At 38.1% G+C, this 19919-nt stretch overlaps 1 pseudogene across 1 annotated transcript; it reads right to left on the bottom strand.

Annotated features, from left to right (window-relative positions):
* Nucleotides 1-4511: 4511 nt before the first annotated feature.
* LOC149189759 (disease resistance protein RUN1-like) lies at nucleotides 4512-10176 on the bottom strand (annotated as a pseudogene). Its single transcript, XR_016256430.1, has 3 exons — nucleotides 9569-10176; nucleotides 7826-9442; nucleotides 4512-7733 (listed from the first exon to the last, which is right to left on the bottom strand). The product of XR_016256430.1 is annotated as a disease resistance protein RUN1-like (transcript).
* Between the last annotated feature and the right edge of the window lie 9743 nt (nucleotides 10177-19919).

Here is a 19919-nt window from a genome sequence, read left to right as displayed (position 1 = left end):
AACCTTTGACTGAGCCTCCAAAAATGGCTCATCTTGCATATTCTATTCATCATGTTGCCTTGCATGATCATGCTCATTATGTTGGTTTATTATTACTATCTCCTCATTTGATTTTCCTGGAATGTCTTCATCTTGGCCTTCTGCACATGTGGAGATAAGTTGTCCACCCTCTCTGATTGCCAAACATGGATGTATTGGTGGATTTTTATCTATACCTGATTGCCCATACTCCTTATGGATGTTCTCCTTGATATCTATAGACTCAACTACCTTATCATCAAGAGGAATTCCCTCCTTCCTTTCCTCATGTACTTTGTCAAGCTGATTGATTATCATCAACTTTTCCTACAAGTTTCTCTTAAAAGCATGGTGTTGTTGTTCACCATCTGTAATTGACTTCTTGGATATTTCATAGGTTCTCTTTTGAAAACCGGTGATTCCAACTATGGGTGAATCCCCATGATCTACCCTTGTTTTCTCCTAATCACCTGGACATGAATGGTTAAGGGCCCAAGGTCCCTTGCAGATAAAGCATAGTCCTCTCCTCCTCAGTTCATTGTTGCTGCAGATTTTGTTCTTGCTTCCTCCATCAATCCTACTCAACTCCTTTCTAGTCAACACTGTTCTGAGAAATTTTATGTTTTTCTTGACCAACTTCTTAACTAGATCGTAGGAAACTGGTGATCCTTATGGTTCCTTCCTCCAAATGACCAACAATTTGGATAGTATCTTGCAAATGTCAGCATTTCCTTCTAAGAATAGAGACACAATATTTCACATGCTTGTTTTGACATGGTCTGAATGAGTTGATATAACACTAGTGTAAAATATTTGGAGCAATTGAAAGATCAACTCATCGCATTCCAGATTCAACATGAATGTGCCAAAGCTGAATTTTGCCATGAGTTTTAAAATTCTGCACCATTTCTGAATGGTAGGAAGCAGGATGTTATTCAATTCCTAAAGGACTTCTACTATCAGCTGCAATATATCTCTCATAAGATCATTGTTGTAGGGTAGTAGTGGTGATGTTAGAGCTATGACTTTGTTGAGACAAGAAGGAAATATGATCTTGACCTCTTCATAAGGATGTTCCCAAAGTTTGGGTTGTATCAATGCAAGCATGGATGGCTTGAGAGCCCAACTGAGTTTCTTCCATTCTCGTTGCCCCACCTTAGACAGACATGTTTCTAATTCCTCCAACTTATGAAGATCTATGTCTGACTTTGTTCTTTGCAATTTGGATCCAAGTTCAAAGAGACAATTGCTTCTTACATCTTTCTTCTGGATATCCTTTAACTATTGAAGGATAGCATGGATCTTCCAAGAGAAAGACCTGTTGTTCTGCTCTTACTTCTAACCTGGAAATTGTTACCACTTTTTATCCACCGAATTATCGCAATCCAGAGGATTATTATGTTAATTCATGAGGCATTTCCAAAAATAAAATGATGAAATTATGGCTTGGATCTCATACTTAACCTTCCTTCTTTTTTGTCAACTTTCTTCACTTACCCCGCAGCCTCCAGCTCACGTTAGAGTGAGATGACTCCGCCGATGATGCAGGTAGCCGACTCTGTGGTAAGCGGTTGGTCAACTCGCTACAATCGGTGGCCCTCTAACAATGTTCAGCCCTCTTCCGTGCCACAACAACTGCAGAGACCGTGTTCAATCCTCGTTGATTGTGAATGTTGTGAAGTGAGGGGGGTTGATTAACCAACTAGTCGATGCTCGATTTTCCTTAAATGACCAGAACGTTGTTATGGATGAGGTTGTTTCCCCTTATAGCCTCTTTAATTGGAAGTCTACGTCCCTTTGCAAATTGGATCTATCCTTTCTGTTGGGGTGCCCCCATAAATCATAGAGAACCCCGTTATTTCGTCTACATGAGGAGGGAATGTTGATTCTAGAACTCAACGATTCTGGGATCGTCCTTGAGGGAGCTTGCAGATAGATCGCATGTCTCCCTTCAAACGCTGGGTACCTAAAGGAACCTTCCATACTTTTGCTCCTCGGATGACTATATATATGTTTCTCTTCCTATAAAAGCTTGTGCGTGGTCATCACCCTTTATTTCCTTCGAAAACATTGTCCACGTCGATCGTGAGACTATTTGGCCCTGATGACCCCAACACGGTCCTCGTGTGGCCCAACGACTAATAACTTTTGTGATATGGTAGTTTGCCCCACCAACAAATCTCGGTGATGTAGGTTTGCAGATCTTCAACAATGGAAAAAAGATGTATACGAACTTGGTCCTGCTCCTCTCAATTGTATGATCCTGAAATTCCCAAATAGAACTTAGATCTGATAAGGGTTCGATGGCCTTGGATGATTAGATCTTATACAATAGTCTTAGAACCAATCCAGAATCACTTCCACGAACCAAATAAGATAATTAATCGACCAACTAGGATGGTATTTGGTACCGCCGAAGTTGGGTAAATGTTGGTTAGGGTGCAGAGAAATCTAACCGACGTTATGGCATGAAAATTTTTATTTATGAACTATATAACCTTCAAGCTGGCAAGGTGCACAACTCTGATACCACTGTAATATCCCAAACATCAAAACTTATAACAGATTTGATACACTCTAGATGTTCTAAAAAAATTTGCAGTAAAAACACCGAACACAAAATAAATCTGAAAATGCAGCCTTTATTTATATTAATAATTGAAGAAATAGTACATGTCATACAATAAATTTCAAGCCCCTGAAATGGCACGTATGACTTCGTATCAAAGAGAGGACAAATGCACTGAAGCACAATCGTGGACCCTAGATGGATCCACCAAACAAAATAACACCCGCCAAGTTTTCGTTCCTAAGGTCAAACTAAAACTGGCCACACCAAGTTCTCAATAAAAACATAGCAAGATAGATAAACCCGAATGATCCAATGCTTAACTTCTATCCCCTTTTATAGGTTCGATGGACTCTGTAAAGACCTTATTTTATTATTTTACCTTGAAAACCTAACCTGGCAAATACCATGGACTGACACCATGAGAAAATACCATGGTAAATACCATGGACAAATTCTGTCCATTTTGACCATATCAAGAAAGGGAATATTACACATTTCTTCCAATCTCAAATAGCTTAATCATCTCGGTCTCTCTTCTCTAAAGAGCTAACCAGCTCTCATACCACTTGATAGCAGGGAAATCGAATTTTCCTATCAGAACTCATCCAATGGTCTATACTTAGATCTCCATACGATCTCAACATAACCCATAACTAAATTCAATACAAAATTCACAAAAAAATTAATAGCAAATCTCTCATCAACAATTTGACCAATGATTCTTAGTCTCCAACATTTAACACAGGCATTAAATTTAATTTCACTAAATCTTCAATAACATTTATCTGCCCAATTCACACACATAGGCACTTAATTCTACCAATTCTAAATTTTAAGAATTCTCGTGCACATAGGCACTTCATACACAGAAAATATGAAACTTCATTTCATTAACAAAGCTTGTACATACAAAAATACTCAAAACATTTGTTTCTCTCTATGAGGATCTGATTTCACTTTGGCCATTAGCCTTGCTCATAGGCTTACAATGACTAAATACAAAATTAGAAGAAAAGTAGATTTTCCTACTTCATAAATCACTCCTTGATTTATTCCATAAAGCTATCATGATTTATTCCCTATTTCATTATTTATTCCCTAAATCTCTCATGAATTTCAAGATAAATTAGTTTTTCCCTTATGGAAAAAATCTCGTCTATCCATAACTTTTCTAAAACTATTACTCATCAGTTATAAAACTCATAAAATATACCAATTTGGAAAACACAATTTATTTACATAAAAGAATATAAATTATTCTAAAAAATCAAGACCTCATTTTGAAGTTTTTTCACATCGAAGACTTAATGGCTTGGAAGATCTAATGCTCTTGCATCACATGTTAATTTGATTATGTAGCTAGGATTTTGAAAAGAGCGCATACAAGAATGTAAAAACAAAAACAATATAGCACTATCAATCAGGGTTTGTTGCATGGCGCTGTATGAACATTGTCAGGAACAACAATGTAATAGTGGCGAGGTGGTGAAAGCATCAATTGCAAAGCAAGGCATAGATGGAAAGGTAGTGAAGGTATGTACGGCAATGAAAATTCACCACATTGTGTATAGTGGAACTATTTCCCACAATGTGTACAATGAAATTATCCCCAGCCTCAACTACACCAACCTCCACTTCACCATTGTTCAACGTTATCACCTTGAAATATTAATAAAAAATGCAACAAAACATTTTAAATGGAAATATGACTTATTATAAATTTTTTTTTCCAAATTATTTATTTAGAAATGAATTTTCACATCTTACAAACAACCCAATAAGGTTGAACTTTGTAAATTTCCACATCTTAACTATATTCAAATAATGTTGACCTTGGGTGAGCAGAAACTGGAGACAATCGCTTCTGTTTAGTTGCTTTTCATATTTTAATCCATCCATCAACCTTTCGCTCAAGTACAACGTCACTCCACTGAGGTTTGGGGCACTCATGAATGGAAAGAATCTTTAATGACATCGAATGTTCCACATCTGGCATCTCTAGTATCTCGCGGCATCCATCAACATCCATCCAGTTCTGTAAGATTTGTAAGATTCCCTAGCCCGGGTATGCTCTGGAGCTTCTGGCAACCACAAACATCCAACTTCTTCAAAGAAGTCAAGTACTCCATACCTATCAGCACTGGTATCTCCCGTCATCCACAAACATGTAATTTGGTGAGCTGTGTGAGCTGCCCCAACCCTGGTATACTATGGAGCTTCTCGCATCCCCCAACATCCAACTTCTCTAGAGAAGTCAAATGTCCCAGGCCTGGCAGCTCTTGTATCTCACGGCATCCACAAAAATGTAGTTCTGTGAGCCGTGTGAGCTGCCCCAACTCTGTTATGCTCTGGAGCTTCTCGCATCCCCGAACATCCAACTTCTCTAGAGAAGTCAAATGTCCCAGGCCTGGAAGCTCTCCTGTGTCACGGCATCCAGTAACGTGTAGTTCTGTGAGCAATGTCAGCTGCCCCAACCTTGCTATGCTCTGGAGCTTCTCGCAGCCCCCAACATCCAACTTTTTCAAAGAAGTACAATGTTCCACACCAGGTAGCTCTAGTATCTCACAGCATCCACGAACGTGTAGTTCTGTGATCTTTGTGAGCTGCCTCAACTCTAGGATTGTCTGGAGTTTCTCGTGTCCCCCAACAACCAACTTCTTCAGAGAAGTCAAATGTTCCACACCTGCCAACTCGACGATCTCACGGCATCCACGAACGTTTAATTAAGTGAGCTGTCTGAGCTGCCCCAACCCCGGTATGCTCTGGAGCTTCTCACACCCCTCAACATTCAAAGTCTCCAGAGAAGCCAAATGTTCCACGCCTGGCAACTCGTGTATCTCACTGCATCCACAAACATGTAGTTCTGTAAGCTGTGTGAGCTACCCCAACCCGGGTATGCTCTAGAGCTTCTGGCATCCCCCAACATCCAACTTCTTCAGAGAAGTCAAATGTCTCACACATGGTAGTTCTAGTATCTCTGGATGCCCTTTAAAAATTACTTCAGTGATCCGTGTCAGCTGCCCCAACCATATTATGCTCTGGAGCTTCTCACATCCCCCAACATCCAACTTCTTTAGAGAAGCCAAATGTTCCACGCCGAGCAGCTCTAGTATCTCACGGCATCCACTAACAGGTAGTCCTGTGAGTTGTGTGAGCTACCCCAACCCTGGTATGCTCTGGAGCTTCTTGCATCCCCCAACATCCAATTTCTTCAAGGAAGTCAAATGTCTCACATCTGGTAGCTCTCGTATCTCAGGTTGTCCTTTAACATTTAGTTCTGTAAGCCGTGTTAGCTGCCCCAACCCTGATATGCTCTGGAGCTTCTCACATCCCCCAACATCCAACTTCTTTAGAGAAGCTAAATTTTCCACGCCGGGCAGTTCTCGTGTCTCACAGCATCCATGAACATTTAATTCGGTGAGCTGTGTGAGCTGCCCCAACCCTGGTATGCTCTCGAGCTTCTCGCATTGCCAAACATACAACCTCTTCAGAGAAGTCAAATGCCCTAAACCTTGCAGATCTCGTATCTCACGGCAGTCACGAACTTGTATTTCTGTCAGCTGTGTTAGTTGCCCCAACCCTGGTATGCTCTGGAGCTCCTCGCAATACGCGACACGCAATATCTTCAAACAATTCCCTGGTATACTCTGCAACTCTCATATCTCAGGGCATCTAAAATCGTTTAGTTCTGTAAGCTTTGTCATCTGCCCCAACCTTGGTATTCTCTGGACCTTCTCGCATTCCGAAAGCCACAGCATCTGCAAAGAAACCAATTGTTCCACACCTGGCAGCTCTCGTATCTCACGGCATCCATCAACATGTAGATTTGTGAGTTTTGTGAGCTGCTCCAACACTGGTATGCTCTGGAGTTTCTGGAATTTCAAAATTTTCAACGTCTCCAAAGCAACCAATTGTTCCACAGCTGGCAGTTCTCGTATCTCATGGCATCCATGAATATTTAGTTTTGTGAGCTTTGCGAGCTGCCCCAACCCTCGTATGCACTGGAGCTTCATGCATCCCCAAACATCCAACCTCTGCAAAGAAACCAATTGTTCCACACCTGGAAGCTCTCATATCTCGCAGCATCCACTAACATATAGTCTTGTGAGCTGTGTGAGCTGCCCCAACCCTGGTATGCTCTGGAGCTTCTTGCATTCAGTAACATGCAACTTCTCCAAAGAAGTTAAATGTTCCACTGACAGCTTACGTATCTCAGGGCAACATTGAACATCTATTTCTTGAAGGCTAAGGCAAACACCCCGATCAAAAAATACCTTCCTTATTTTTGTGTCTTTCAGGGTTAACCCCTTGAGCCGAAACATGCATCTGTTATTGGAGCCTGGAGGCGTTCAACTTATTCAATGCACTTTCCCTTCTAATAATAAGAGTGTTTCTCTAACTCCTTCAACCTCCTTTCTAAATGGATGTTCCTTTCTTTTGGTAAGTATTCTAGCCCGCAATTATATATGTGCAGCTCTGTCAACTGAGTCAATAGTCCAATGGAATCTGGCAAGGATTTCAATTGCGGCGAAGAAGTGAGCGATAATCTCTTCAAGCTATTCAGGACACCAAAACCATCTGGCAACACTTCCAACAAATCGCTACCTAATTCCAGAACTTCCAAATTGCAGAGGACTCCAATAATACTTGGCAATTCTTTTAACTTCGATCCAGTCAAATATAATTTTTGCAAGGACAATTGACGTGTGACTTGGGGAGGCACTTCTTTCACCTGCTTACAATATGAAAGATCTAAGCCTTTAAGCGTGGTAATATTTCGAAGTGCTTCGCTAGAGATGGTCAAATTAGAGCACCTTTTCAATGATAAATGTTTGAGTTGAGTTAAATCCCCAAATGAATTTGGCAGCATCTGCAAATTAGAAGCACCTTCCAAATCGATATACTGAAGGTTTCTTAGTTCCCCAAAGGAATTGGGCAGCGACATTAGTCTTGAAAAGTCTTTGAGAACTAAGTATTTCAAATACCGCAGATGACAAATTTCAGCGGGCAATCTTGCGACTGTGGGTGATTTGGAGTTCTACCTTATGGCAATCCTTTCCAGGTACTTCAGCTGCTCTATAGACTTTGGAATGTCTGAAAGGGGAGCACAGATATTTAATTCTCGCAGATGGAGAGGCACCTCCTGCAACGTTATCTTTCAACTTAAGAGATATATGATTGTGGCCTACAAAATGAAATTAGAGGAAAGCAAAAAGCAGACAAATATTTTCCTACCTGAGATTGATGTGACCACAGTGTGTTCAATCCGCTCCCCTCCACTTCTAAAACGTGTAGATTCTCCACGGGAAGCCAGGAAGGCAGGGAAGAGTAGGGACATTCATACCAGCGTAGCCATATCAGATTGGGCGATTGTACCCTCCTCAATATGTCATCTACATAACCTCCTTTGGCTGCAACAAGTTTGAGATTTTTAAGCCTCATTTCTAAGCTTCTGGACGAGGATAGGTGTCTCATTTCTAAGCTTTTGGGCCTATCGAAGCGTAAAGAACGAAATGCTTCGGCACTCCAGAAGATATCATGGGAATAATAAACCATTTTGATTCCAAGGACTTTGGTTATGATCTAATAAACCATTTTGATTCCAAGGACTTTGGTTATGATCTGTTCATTGTTTAGAAGAACAAAACAAACAGATCTGATTTAATTGAAAGCGGAGCTTTAAAGATCAAAATTTAATTGAACGGAAAACAAATGCTTGAGTGGTTGGTTGAAGTGCTTACAGTTTGCTCCAAAACATCATCAAAGATGTTGATCGCCGAATCCCAAAGCCGAAGGGGCTTCGATCCTTTCTCAGCAATCTTTCTTCCCATGTCCCTGATATGATCATGCATTTTTATTACATTATTTTCATCCAACTCCAACAAACACTTGTCTTGTAGATTTCGAACTCCCATCTGGCCCCATATTCTTTTTGCCTTATCTCCATCTTCTCGGAGGAAAAAACAAGCAATATCTAAGAATATTTCCTTCACCCTTTTACTGAGAGACTTATAACTAATTTTTAATCTATCATATATCTCAGTAGAGGTAGCACGTTGTCAAGTTTATCCAATATCTCTTGCCAGTAATTTTCATTTTCTCCAAAAACTTTCTCCAAAAACCAGCGCCCCAAATACTTTTAAGGATAATGGCAGTCCACCGCACGCCTTTATGAAGGGATCTACCAGATCTGCAAAATCTGGTAATGGATCTGGCTGATGGAAGGAAAAATAGAAAAATAGCTCTTTGGAGTGCGGTGTATTCATCCCCTTTAGACTATAAATGGATGAATCAAGCACCCCTGATGATTTTAGGACGTGCTTGTCACGAGAGGTAACCAAAATCAAGCTATCTGGTTTCAGGATTTTCTTAATTGGCAAAAATGCTTCCAATTGATCCACATTATCTACATCATCTAATCCTATGAGAACATGACAAGATGAGAGATACCTTTTCAGTATCCCTATGCCTTCATCACGGCTCTGAATTTTGACGTCTTTACTTGGCATTAGGTCCCCTAAGAGCTTACTCTGCAAGTATGCTAGAGACATAGTACGTGAATTTTCTCTCACATCAAATAAAAAAGAGGAACTATTATAATCTGGCCTTCTGAGGTTAAAGAATTGTTTGGGTAGGGTGGTTTTCCCAAGTCCACCCGCACCCACAATGCCCAGAACCTTGGCCTCCTCAAGCTCCCTTTCATGCCACTGAGAGAGCACTGTGTTTTCAAGATCTTCTAATTTGGTGTCCAAGCCTGTTGGATATTTTGCCACATCCAACAATGTCTTTGGAACCTTCTTCAAAACGGCCTCCACAATGTTTTCCAATAACTCGCCTTCATCGTCCTCGGCCCTGAATGGAGTAAAATAAGGCCCTGAAACTGCTAGGTAAGTACATCAGGCAGCCTATGTCATCAATCAACAAATGAATATTAACACGGATTGCAAGGGACAGTAGGAGCTTGGAGATGTATCTCACCCATATCCGAAACCGCTCAGATCGGCCACATAGGAAAGTGTGTTTCTCCAATTCTGAATGGTATCAGAGCTGTAGCATGGCTTCTCTTTACCAGTTTGGGGGTCATGTGTTGTTTTATGTTCATGTTGCCGCAGGGCTTCAGCGAAGGCTCCGTCTTTGACCGTCCAGCGGACCATAGAAGGATCGACCTTGTGGAACACTGGAATAATAAAAGCCCCCAAATTCTTCATGAGAAAAAGTTCATCCAAAAACCATTTAGATTGTGCATACGTTGGAGATAAAATTGCAACGTGGATAGAGGCACCACGGATAGCATTTTCTACCTGACAAGAAATATTATGGCCCTCTTCCAATTCCTCCCTGTCCACAAACACGCTCAATCCTTGATCACGAAGGCCTCTGTAAAGATGGCTGGCAAAGCCCTTTTTTACATCAGGCCCGTGATGATTGATAAATATCTGGTAATTGGGACAAGACGTAGAGGAATAAGTGCAGGCCGTGCAGGAAGAAGCAGCAGCAGCAGAAGCACGGTCACAGTGGAGGGATCCCATAGTTAGGTTTGCCATTGACACAGGATTATGGAAATTTTAGGATCTATCAACTAATTGATTTAGATGATTGGAACAAATGAAGTGTGAAATTCTAAAGGGGAAACTGCCAAATAACATTCAAAGGATGAAGTGGACTCGTTGAGCAAAAAATATGATGGTGTATTAGCGGCTAAAAACGCGTCTGTTTAAAGGTGCACTTTACCACTGATGTGAAATTTCCGGGAAGCCACCGCACCTTCTGTCACGGACATCTCCACTGGTCTAGCGTATGTGGTCTTTTGGGCATCTGCACTGATTAGGTGAATGACATAATGATTAGGTGAATGATATAATGGTCTTTTGGGTCTCACCTACTACTAATTAGCAAGCAATACTCGTGTTTGTGAAACTATTTTACGAGTATTTCTCTTTATATTCCTGAATGGATTCTGCAAGTTCTAGTTCCTTTGCATTTATGGGACGATTTGGTTCTAAGCATTTAGAAAAAAATTCAAAATGAAGACGAATTGCATAGTGGTTTAAATATTTGTTCTGAAGAAGAAACCATTGCGAATTCCGCTCTCATAGAAAAAGAAGAACCAAACCCTTCTGTCAATTGGAGACTTCCTCCTATATCTCCTTCTGAGGTTTACCGTGGATTAAATCCCTTTAATCTCCGCGCGTACAGTCAAATAAAGATTAAAGAAAAATCCATAAAGACTGAGTTAAATCTCAATACTATGATGACAATTCCCATGTTTGAAATTCGCCATATACAAGTAGCCCACAAGGCAGGGTATCAGTATGCCCATCTAGGGATGGTGAGAGTCGGTCTGAATGCACTCCATCGAAAAGGCCAAAAATCCTATGTCTTCTCAGCCCTCTTTGATAATAGATTGTCATCCTTTACACAAGCCTTGATAGGTGGGATAGAAACAAGTTTGTCCGATGGCCCTGTACAGTATGATGTTTTTCCAGATTTTTCTGCTGCACTTGATGATGTAAATATTCTACAGTGTTTGACTCTTGGTATATAGACACAAGGCTATGATAATTTTAAGTCTAAATCCAAAAATCTAGCCATATTTTATATTACTTGTGTTCGGTTTTACAATACAACTATTCCTGCAGTCTTGTATACTCCAAACAAGGATGATGGAACAGTTACTCCTATTCAGTATGATTCATCCTTTAACCCATTTTCCCCAGTCTTTGTTTCAAGAAAACGTCTGTGTCCTCCAGATGATTGGGTTACTAACTGGAAAAAACCTACAAAAAGGACAGTGCATGCTACTCAATCCGTAATAATCGAGATGGATGACAAAGTTGTCACAAGATTTCCCAGATCAAATCCTTCTGACACTGTTGTCACTTCTATTCCTATTGTAAATACAAATCCTTCAAATATCATTCCTTCTGTACAAAATCCTCAGCAGATCGTCATTGACCCTGCTGTTTTTGAAGCTTTAAAAAATATGTTCAGCAATCCATCCTCTTCTTCTCAGAATGCCTTATCTTCAGTTTGCGATCATCCTCACTGTTCCAAGACATATTGTCAGTTTTCAAATGATCCTCCTAACCCTCATGGAAAGTCATCTCAAGACTTTCATATCAATATGATCAAGTTTATACCAGCTGAAGACTCTGCTTGTTCTGATAAGAGTTATACTAAAGTTTCATTCTTCAACCCTTGTGAAGAAATGCTTGTTCAGTCAGTCAACCCAACCTCCACTTCAGGATTAGGTTTGTACATTCTTCTCAAATTCCAGAATATAGAAGACATCCTATAGACAAGATTCCAAAGTCTGTAGAGATTCCGTCTGATGAAGAAATCCTCTCTTTTCTGAAAATCTTCAAAGGAATTGGCCCTTATGACCCAACTGATCCTTGGAAAAAGAAAATGTTCCATTGGGACATTTTTACTCATGAAAAAGAGCATCTCTATATGCAAGAAATGTTGCTACAAGAGAAAAACGATCGCAGGAAATTTAATGAGCAAAATAGTGAGTCATGGAAAGCATGGATGACTATTAATAATCAGTGGATATCATTTTATGAATAGTATTATCCTTCAATTAATCAAGTAGAAGAGGCCTTGATGAAATCTTTCAGAAATCAAGAAAAACAGAAAAGATTGAGTGATCCAGAAAATTTTGTTGATAAAAAAATGGCTGAAAATGTTGTAATAATTCCTTCTCCTCTAAGGTTTCTAGAGTTCGATCCAAAAATTCAGAAAATGATAAGTAAACCAAACACCCCTAGAAATTTGGTTTATATCAAACAAAAGGGAGAAGAATTAATAAGAGAAGTTTGTTCTAATCTTAGAATAAACATGATAAGATCAGGAACCCCTGCAAAGCATAAATGGGAACTCCTAGATGGAAATATTTTTGAAACAGACAATGATTTTCCTCCTTGGAAAAATATGGTCATTAGAGGACAAGATGGGAAATTGTATAAACTTCTGCCTTCCCATCCAGATGATCCAAATTCATCAGCCAAAGAAATGATAGCAGCTACCAATTGGACTAATCTTGCTCTATCTAGCTTAGAAAGATTTGCTAGAGCTAAATTTGATAATTTAGAAAAAGCAAATAATGAAATGAAAGACCTTGGCTGAAAATGATCAGACTATAGCACAGAGTCTTGATAAGTTTTCTTTAAAGACAGAAAAGCAGATCCATGATGTAGCAATTGCTCATGGATGAGATATTGTTAAAGTCAACAACAATCTAGATTTTATAAAAGGACAAGTGAAAATTGTTTCGTCGGGTTTAGCTACTTTGAAGAAAAAGCCAAATATTGAAAGCTATAAATCTGCAACTTTGTTTTCCAATCCAGTCACTATTGTTCCTTATTCTATTACTCCTTTTGTGGAAAGTTTAATCAAAACTCCAAGCATCCTCCTCCCACTTCTCATCCATATTCTTTATTTGCTAATCCAAGTTTCTTTACACCACTCCCAAATTCGGTCCCTAAAGTTACTCTTGGCTCAAAGAAAGAAGAAGAAGAATCTAAAGAATTCAAAGGAAGTTTTTCTGAGTTCTTTTCTTCATCTAGTCATGATGAAGAAGAAGAAAAATCTGATGCAGCAATAACCAGTGTCAATAAGATAGATGATGCACCAAAACTCGAAGAGTTAGAAAGCTGCATAAATAATTTCTCTCAGCAGGATAAAGAAAAGTTTGGAATTTCAGAATTAAATCCTTCTGAAGAAATAGAGAATTTTGAAATTGACCAGCAAGTCCATGCTACTACCTCATGATCTACTTGGACTTCTACTTGGAACCCTGCTCCTGACCGTCGTGATTTAATGAAATCAGAATATCATAAGGATTGGTCAGCAAGTTCCACTTATTCTTGGAACATTGACAATTGTACCGAAGCCGAAGTTATGTATGTTCTGCATTCTATGCTTGTCTATTATCGTACTTATCTTGCAGAAGAAATTGGTCCAATAAATGCTACAAGAAGAATAATAGCTAGCTTTGAAGGTACATTAAACTCTTGGCTTAAAGCTGAGACATTGAAGTTGCCTACTCTGCTTTCATAATGGGAACAATCAGTCATTCTAAATGCAGATGGCACTAGATATATGGACCCCATCATTACTCTCCCTGTAAATAATATGATAGGTTGTTTGATTTATGGCATCTCAGTTAATTTCATTGGATTTCCTCAGATCGCCAATGATATAATTGTCATTACTCTAATTGAAATGAAATTGCAGAACATGCAGCACTTTGATGAATATTTTAATGAATATATGCATCATCTACACACTCTTTCTCCTGAATTGATTCTTGAACCAAAATGGAAAGAGATTTTTGTTGCTTCACTGCCTAATTGGGTATCTTCAACAATTGTAGCAAAACTTCCAGGAAAAATTGGCGACTACAAATTTGGCATCATTCGTCAAGCAGTCAAAGCAGTAATTGTTGAACTGTGCTCTCAAATGAAGATTGCTCGAGCAGCCACCAATCCTAAGAAGCCGCATGGTTATCAGCAGCCATGTAAACAATGGCATTTGGGCAAATCTGGCAATTCTGAAGGGGTGAGAAGAAAGAAAAAGAAATTTTCCAAAAAGAATTCCCCACTTCACCACAAAAAAGGCGTTCAGCACAGAAAACAGAAGCCATACAGAAAAACAGAAATGTTTTCCAAAGAAGTAATCTGTTACAACTGCCAAAAGAAAGGACACACAGCTAATAAATGCCCTGAGAAGAAGAAAGACTTCTCTAAAAAGAAAATTGCTTATAAGAACAAGAAAGGTAAAGTAAATTACTTTGACCTTCCAAGCAGTTGTGATGAGCTAATCTCCTCTGATTCAGAATCAGAGAATGAATTGAACTTTGCAGATGACTCTTCCTCAGAAGAAGAAGAATACTGTAGAGACCCCTATTGCACAAATTGCAATGATTGTGACTGTAGTGACCCTGATGTTTGCAAGTGCAATATGATAAGTATGATGAAAAGTGAAGATGATGAGATTAGCAGAAATCTCTTCACTCAGATGATGGCAGCAAGTGATCAGCAGCTAAAAGAAATGTACAGATCTATGCTAACAGATCACCTTTCAAAGAAAACCTCAAAGTCATCTTCAAATCAAGGTTATGTTCCCCCTGCATCATTATTTTCTGTAGAAGCACTAACCAGACAGTTCAAGAATGAAGAATTTGGTGAGCTTTTACCGCAGACATTCCTTGCTATGCATATGGCTATTAAAGACTTGAGAAAAACAGTAAAAGAAAATAAAAGACTATGCATAGAAAATCACAGAGATCTTTCTGTCAAATCACTTCATGCAAATAAAGCTTCTACTTCATATTCAAAACCAGAAGTCTCCGAGAAAGAAGAAAATTGGACTTATATTGCTAAACCAGGTCCTGAAAATAAGGATTCAGATGATGAGTTTGAAGTGGAAAGATCGGGTCTGAGTTGCCACTATGTAAACCAAGATGTAATGTATTGTGTCAAACTAAAGGTACAAGTTGGCAATCACACAGAGTTTTGGAAAGTTCTAATGGACACTGGATCTCGCCTAAACATTGTCAGCGATACAGTTGTTCCAGCACATCTAAGGAGGCCTACAGATTGTCCAAGGGTAATAACCGCCAGTGGAACTATTCCTACAAAGCATGAAGCAAATGTAAATATCTTTTTGACAGAAACCATTGAAATTCATCTTGTCTTCCCAATAGTCCCAGGGATAGGTTGTGCCATGTACCTTGGGACTCCCTTCTTCAAAAATTTCGAAAAGCATGGCGCCAAGCTAGATCGAGCATCAGGAAGGTATGGTTATTTTGTTAGCTTGGATGAAAAAGAAATTTTCTTTCTTTTCATCAATCCTAATTCTCCAAATAGAATATCTAGGATTGAAAGAATGGAACACCTCTTAGCCAAAATGGAGGTGAAGAAAGAAGTTCTAAAAGCAGAAGAACTTCTCAATAATGGAAAATATGCTAAAGAAATTGCAGATATCACCGCCAAATTCAGAGAATGTTGCTCTCATGATCCGAATGCATTCTGGCATATAAAAAAGCAAGAAGTAGAGTTGCCACTCAAGAAAGATTTTAATGGCAAACTCAGAAGATCTAAAGCTGTTGCTATGAATAAAGAGCAACTAAAGACATGCAAAGCAGAAATTAAAGATCTCTTAGAAAAGGGATTAATGAGAAAAAGCAAGAGCCCTATAGCTTGCTTTGCATTTTATGTAAATAATCATATTGAACAGGCCCGGGGTAAACCAAGACTAGTTGTTAATTATAAGCCCCTAAATTCCATTTTAGATTATGATGCTTACCCATTACCCAAACCATCAAGCATTCTGGCACAGATTTCCAAATCAAAAATCTTTTCTAAATTCGATTTGAAGTCTGGTTTCTGGCAGGTTGGGATCAAAGAAGAAGATAAATGGAAGACAACCTTCTCTATTCCTGAAGGTCATTTTGAATGGAATATTATGCCATTTGGCGTGATCAATGCTCCATCCGCCTTCCAAAGGATTATGGACGAAACGTTCGAAGGCATGGATGAATTTCTAAAGAAGTATATAGATGATCTTTTGATTCATTCTGATAACATTCCTAAACATATCAAGCATCTAAAGATCTTCTATAAAAGAGTAAAAGACATGGGAATAGTCCTCTCTGCGTCCAAGATGAAACTTTTCAAAACCTTAATAGACTTTCTTGGATACAATATTCAGTATGGTTCCTACAGTGTGATACAAAGGAGTCTCAATTTTGTTGATCATTTTCATGATGAGATAACTGATAAAAATCAGTTACAGAGATTCCTAGGCAGTTTAAATTATATCTCAAAGTTCCTGAAACATTGTGCTCATGAAAGGAAATTTCTAAATAAGCGTTTGCAGAAAGACCCTATTCCATGGAATAAAGATTGCACTGAAGCAGTCTGAAGAATTAAAGAAAGAGTGAGAAATATACAGCCCCTATCACCTATTAGAGAAGAATGGAAAAAGATCATAATGACAGATGCAAGCCATGCCGGCTGGGGTGCAGTTTTATGTCAAGAAAACCCAACAGATAAAAGGGCACTAGAGGTTTGTCAATACTCCTCTGGTCTTTGGGCTAAATCCCAGTTGAACTGGTCTAGCCTTAAGAAGGAACTGCGAGCAGTATGCCTTGGCATTTCCAAATTTAAAGACTTTGTCATTTACACACACTTTATAGTAAGAACAGACTGTCAAGCCCTTAAGTTTGCTATTCAGAAGTGTGAGTTTGAAGATGCAGCCATGGTGCGCTGGGTAATGCAACTCAGCCAGTATTCTTTTGATATCGAGTTTGTCAAAGGCGATAAAAATAGTTTTGCTGACATGCTCAGCAGAGAGTTTCTTGAAGAACATTCAATTCATGCCTTATCCCTGAACTTTATCCGAAGAAATTCAGAAGAAGTAGAAATTGAAACATCAACTGGATGGGTTTCTTTCAATTTATAGAAGAATTTGTTAGATCATGAGCATAACTGGATCCCAATCAAAGAAGTCAGACAGAGAATTGGTATACCATACAAATGGACAGATCCACTTCAAGATGAAATGAATGAAGAAGCCTTGGAGGCCCTTGACTATCTAAGACACATTGGAAGTATTGCCTACAGGATAGAAAGAGATGAAGAAGATAGCTCTCGCATCACCAGTTGTCATATTACTATAAGAAGATTCTGCAATTTTCTTGATCGTGACAACTTTGATGAAGAACGGCAAGAACGGGCATTCTACACAGGTATGGGATTACAAAATTTTGTAACTAATCTATTTTATTCTGTGCAGTTCTCCTTCTGGTATGAGCACATGTCGGTCGAAGATATGGAAGAAGAAGATCCACTTCCAGATTGGTTCATGGACTGGTGGAAGATTTATGGATTATCTCCATTAATCTTAAAACCATATTCCTTCACCCTATTGAAGATTCCTAACTTCACTCCGCAGTCACCATGCCTAACAGATGTCCTAAGAAAAACAATCAATGATCTTGTCAATCTGAGTGATCTTGATTTCCTACAAGGAGTACGAAGATGTGGCCATGTGCGCTGGTTCGTAATGAATCACTACAAAGAAAGAATGCTTCGTACCAGCAATAATTCCAATTATGAAGATTTTCATCAGCAGATAAGTCCATAACATAATCCATTTCTTAATCTTAACCACTTAGAATTACCAAATCCTCATGACACGAATATGTGGGAAACAGAGAAAGAGATATGGGTCCAGTACTATTCAAATTACTTGATTGAACGATGGAATTTCCAGTACTATAGCTGGCCTCAAGTAGATTACTACACTTTGTTGTAAAGTCTTTCCAACCGACAATGGAGTTGGACGGGTCTTGCGTAGATTCCCTCATCAAGAATATCTACTGTGTAAAAATAAAAGTAAATAATGAGATATGCAAATCTCATCTTTTCAGTCTTTCGAGGATTCTCTTGTACGAATCTCCTATGTGTAAAAATAAAGTAAATTCGGTCCCCATATGCCTCTGGCTTTCTGTATCAGAATAGGGATGAGATAACATGAGTAGTCCACTCATGCCCGGATTTGGTTCTTTCAAAGCATCTTGCTTTTTTTTTTTGACTTTACATAGCCCACTCACAGATGTCTGTTCCCTCCAAGATCTATAAATACATGAGAACTTCGGAGTAAGGGCATTCGGGCCTAAAGAGTTTAGATTCTTGTGAGTCTTGAGTCGAGTGATTTTCCTGCTCTGCATCTGCGGACCATAGTGTCTGATTTGCTTGCATCACGAAAGGTTCACTCTGGTCTTATAGTATTGGTTTGGAAGTCTGCGCATCAATGTGCTCGGCACTGGTGAGAAACTAAAGTGGCTGAACCATAGGAAAAGTCTAAAAGTCGGTCATAATCTCAACCAGTATATTTGATTAGTAAAAACTTTGATTTGGACATAAGGATTTCAGAAATTTTAAAACCATCTATATATGATTAGGATTAATATTTTAACAAAACAATATATCATAATTAAAGTTTATTTTTCAATGAATATCTATTTATTAAATAGTTATTAGTAACAAGGTTTTTTATATTTATTTATTGATGTAATAATTAAATATAATCTAAAAATGGGTGACAAGGGTAGAAATTGGGAATTTTGATGAGAGTTAAAGTTATTTGATTTTTTTTGGAAGAGTTTATTAAATTTTTAAATTATTATTTTAAATATATATAGTTTATAAAATTTTGAAATTTAATATTTGTTCTTAATTTTATTTTATTTATAATTTATTTAATTTCATGGAAAGTGTGTTTAAAGAAATAAAATTATTTATAATTTATTTAATTTCAAAAAAAAGTATTTAAGGAAATAAAATTATTTGTTTTTCAAGAATGTTACTTAATAAGAATATAATTAAGAAATTGCTCTTAAAGGTACAAAAACATACCAACAATCTCCCCCGAGAGAAAATATCCAACAATCTCCCCCGAGAGAATCAGGTGTGATTCAAACTCAAGACCTTTGGCTCTGATACCACTTGTTGGAATCACAATTATAGTTCCACCAAAACCCGTAGGTGTTACTAAACGAACACATCTGCAGAGTTGATGGATCCACAAGAGGCGGTTAAGCACATGTCATGAAACACACGGGGAGCACTGGTTTATCCAATGCCTAACAGTGTTTAGATTATGAGGATGATCTAAACAAGATTATGGAAAAAATGCCTAACAATGTTTAAGCTACGAAGGTAATCTAAACAAGATTATGGAAGAAAACTAGATAATTGCTATTCATTAATCTTTTGATTTGGATACCTTATGCTTGATGCAAGACTCTAAAGGTGATCTAAACAAGATTATGGAAGAAAACTAATAATTGTTGTTCATTAATCTTTTGATTTAGATGCCTTTAGATGCTTACCTCTCTATGTGTGTTTTGATTCATGTCATCATTATATGTGCTACAAAAGTTTCTACATAATGTTGTATCATGGTAGCATTTTTAATTTTGCTACATCTTAGTAGTGAGACTCAAGAGTTTTCATGATTCTCCTCTATCATAGGAATATGGATAAAATGTTCTTAAGCTGTTTCTTTAGCTTATTATTCTACAACCTACGATAAAAATCAATATGTAATTTTATTTCTACTCAATGTAGAATTAATATTTATTTTTTTAATTGGTTAATGAAGTGAAATACATTATTTACCATTTAAAATTAATATGTGTGAAATTAATATTTGTTTTTTTAATTTGTTAACGAAGTGAAATAAATTATTTACCATTTGAAATAAATATTTAGTAGCTATATATTATGAAAATAAAATTTAATACACAACTACCTTT

Source organism: Pinus tabuliformis, chromosome 3_1, assembly GCF_031772625.1.
Source record: "Pinus tabuliformis cultivar Carrire ecotype Pingquan chromosome 3_1, CPIR1, whole genome shotgun sequence".
NCBI lineage: Eukaryota > Viridiplantae > Streptophyta > Pinopsida > Pinales > Pinaceae > Pinus > Pinus tabuliformis.
Note: the sequence above shows the minus strand (reverse complement) of the source record. Positions and strands in the feature narration are given on the sequence as shown.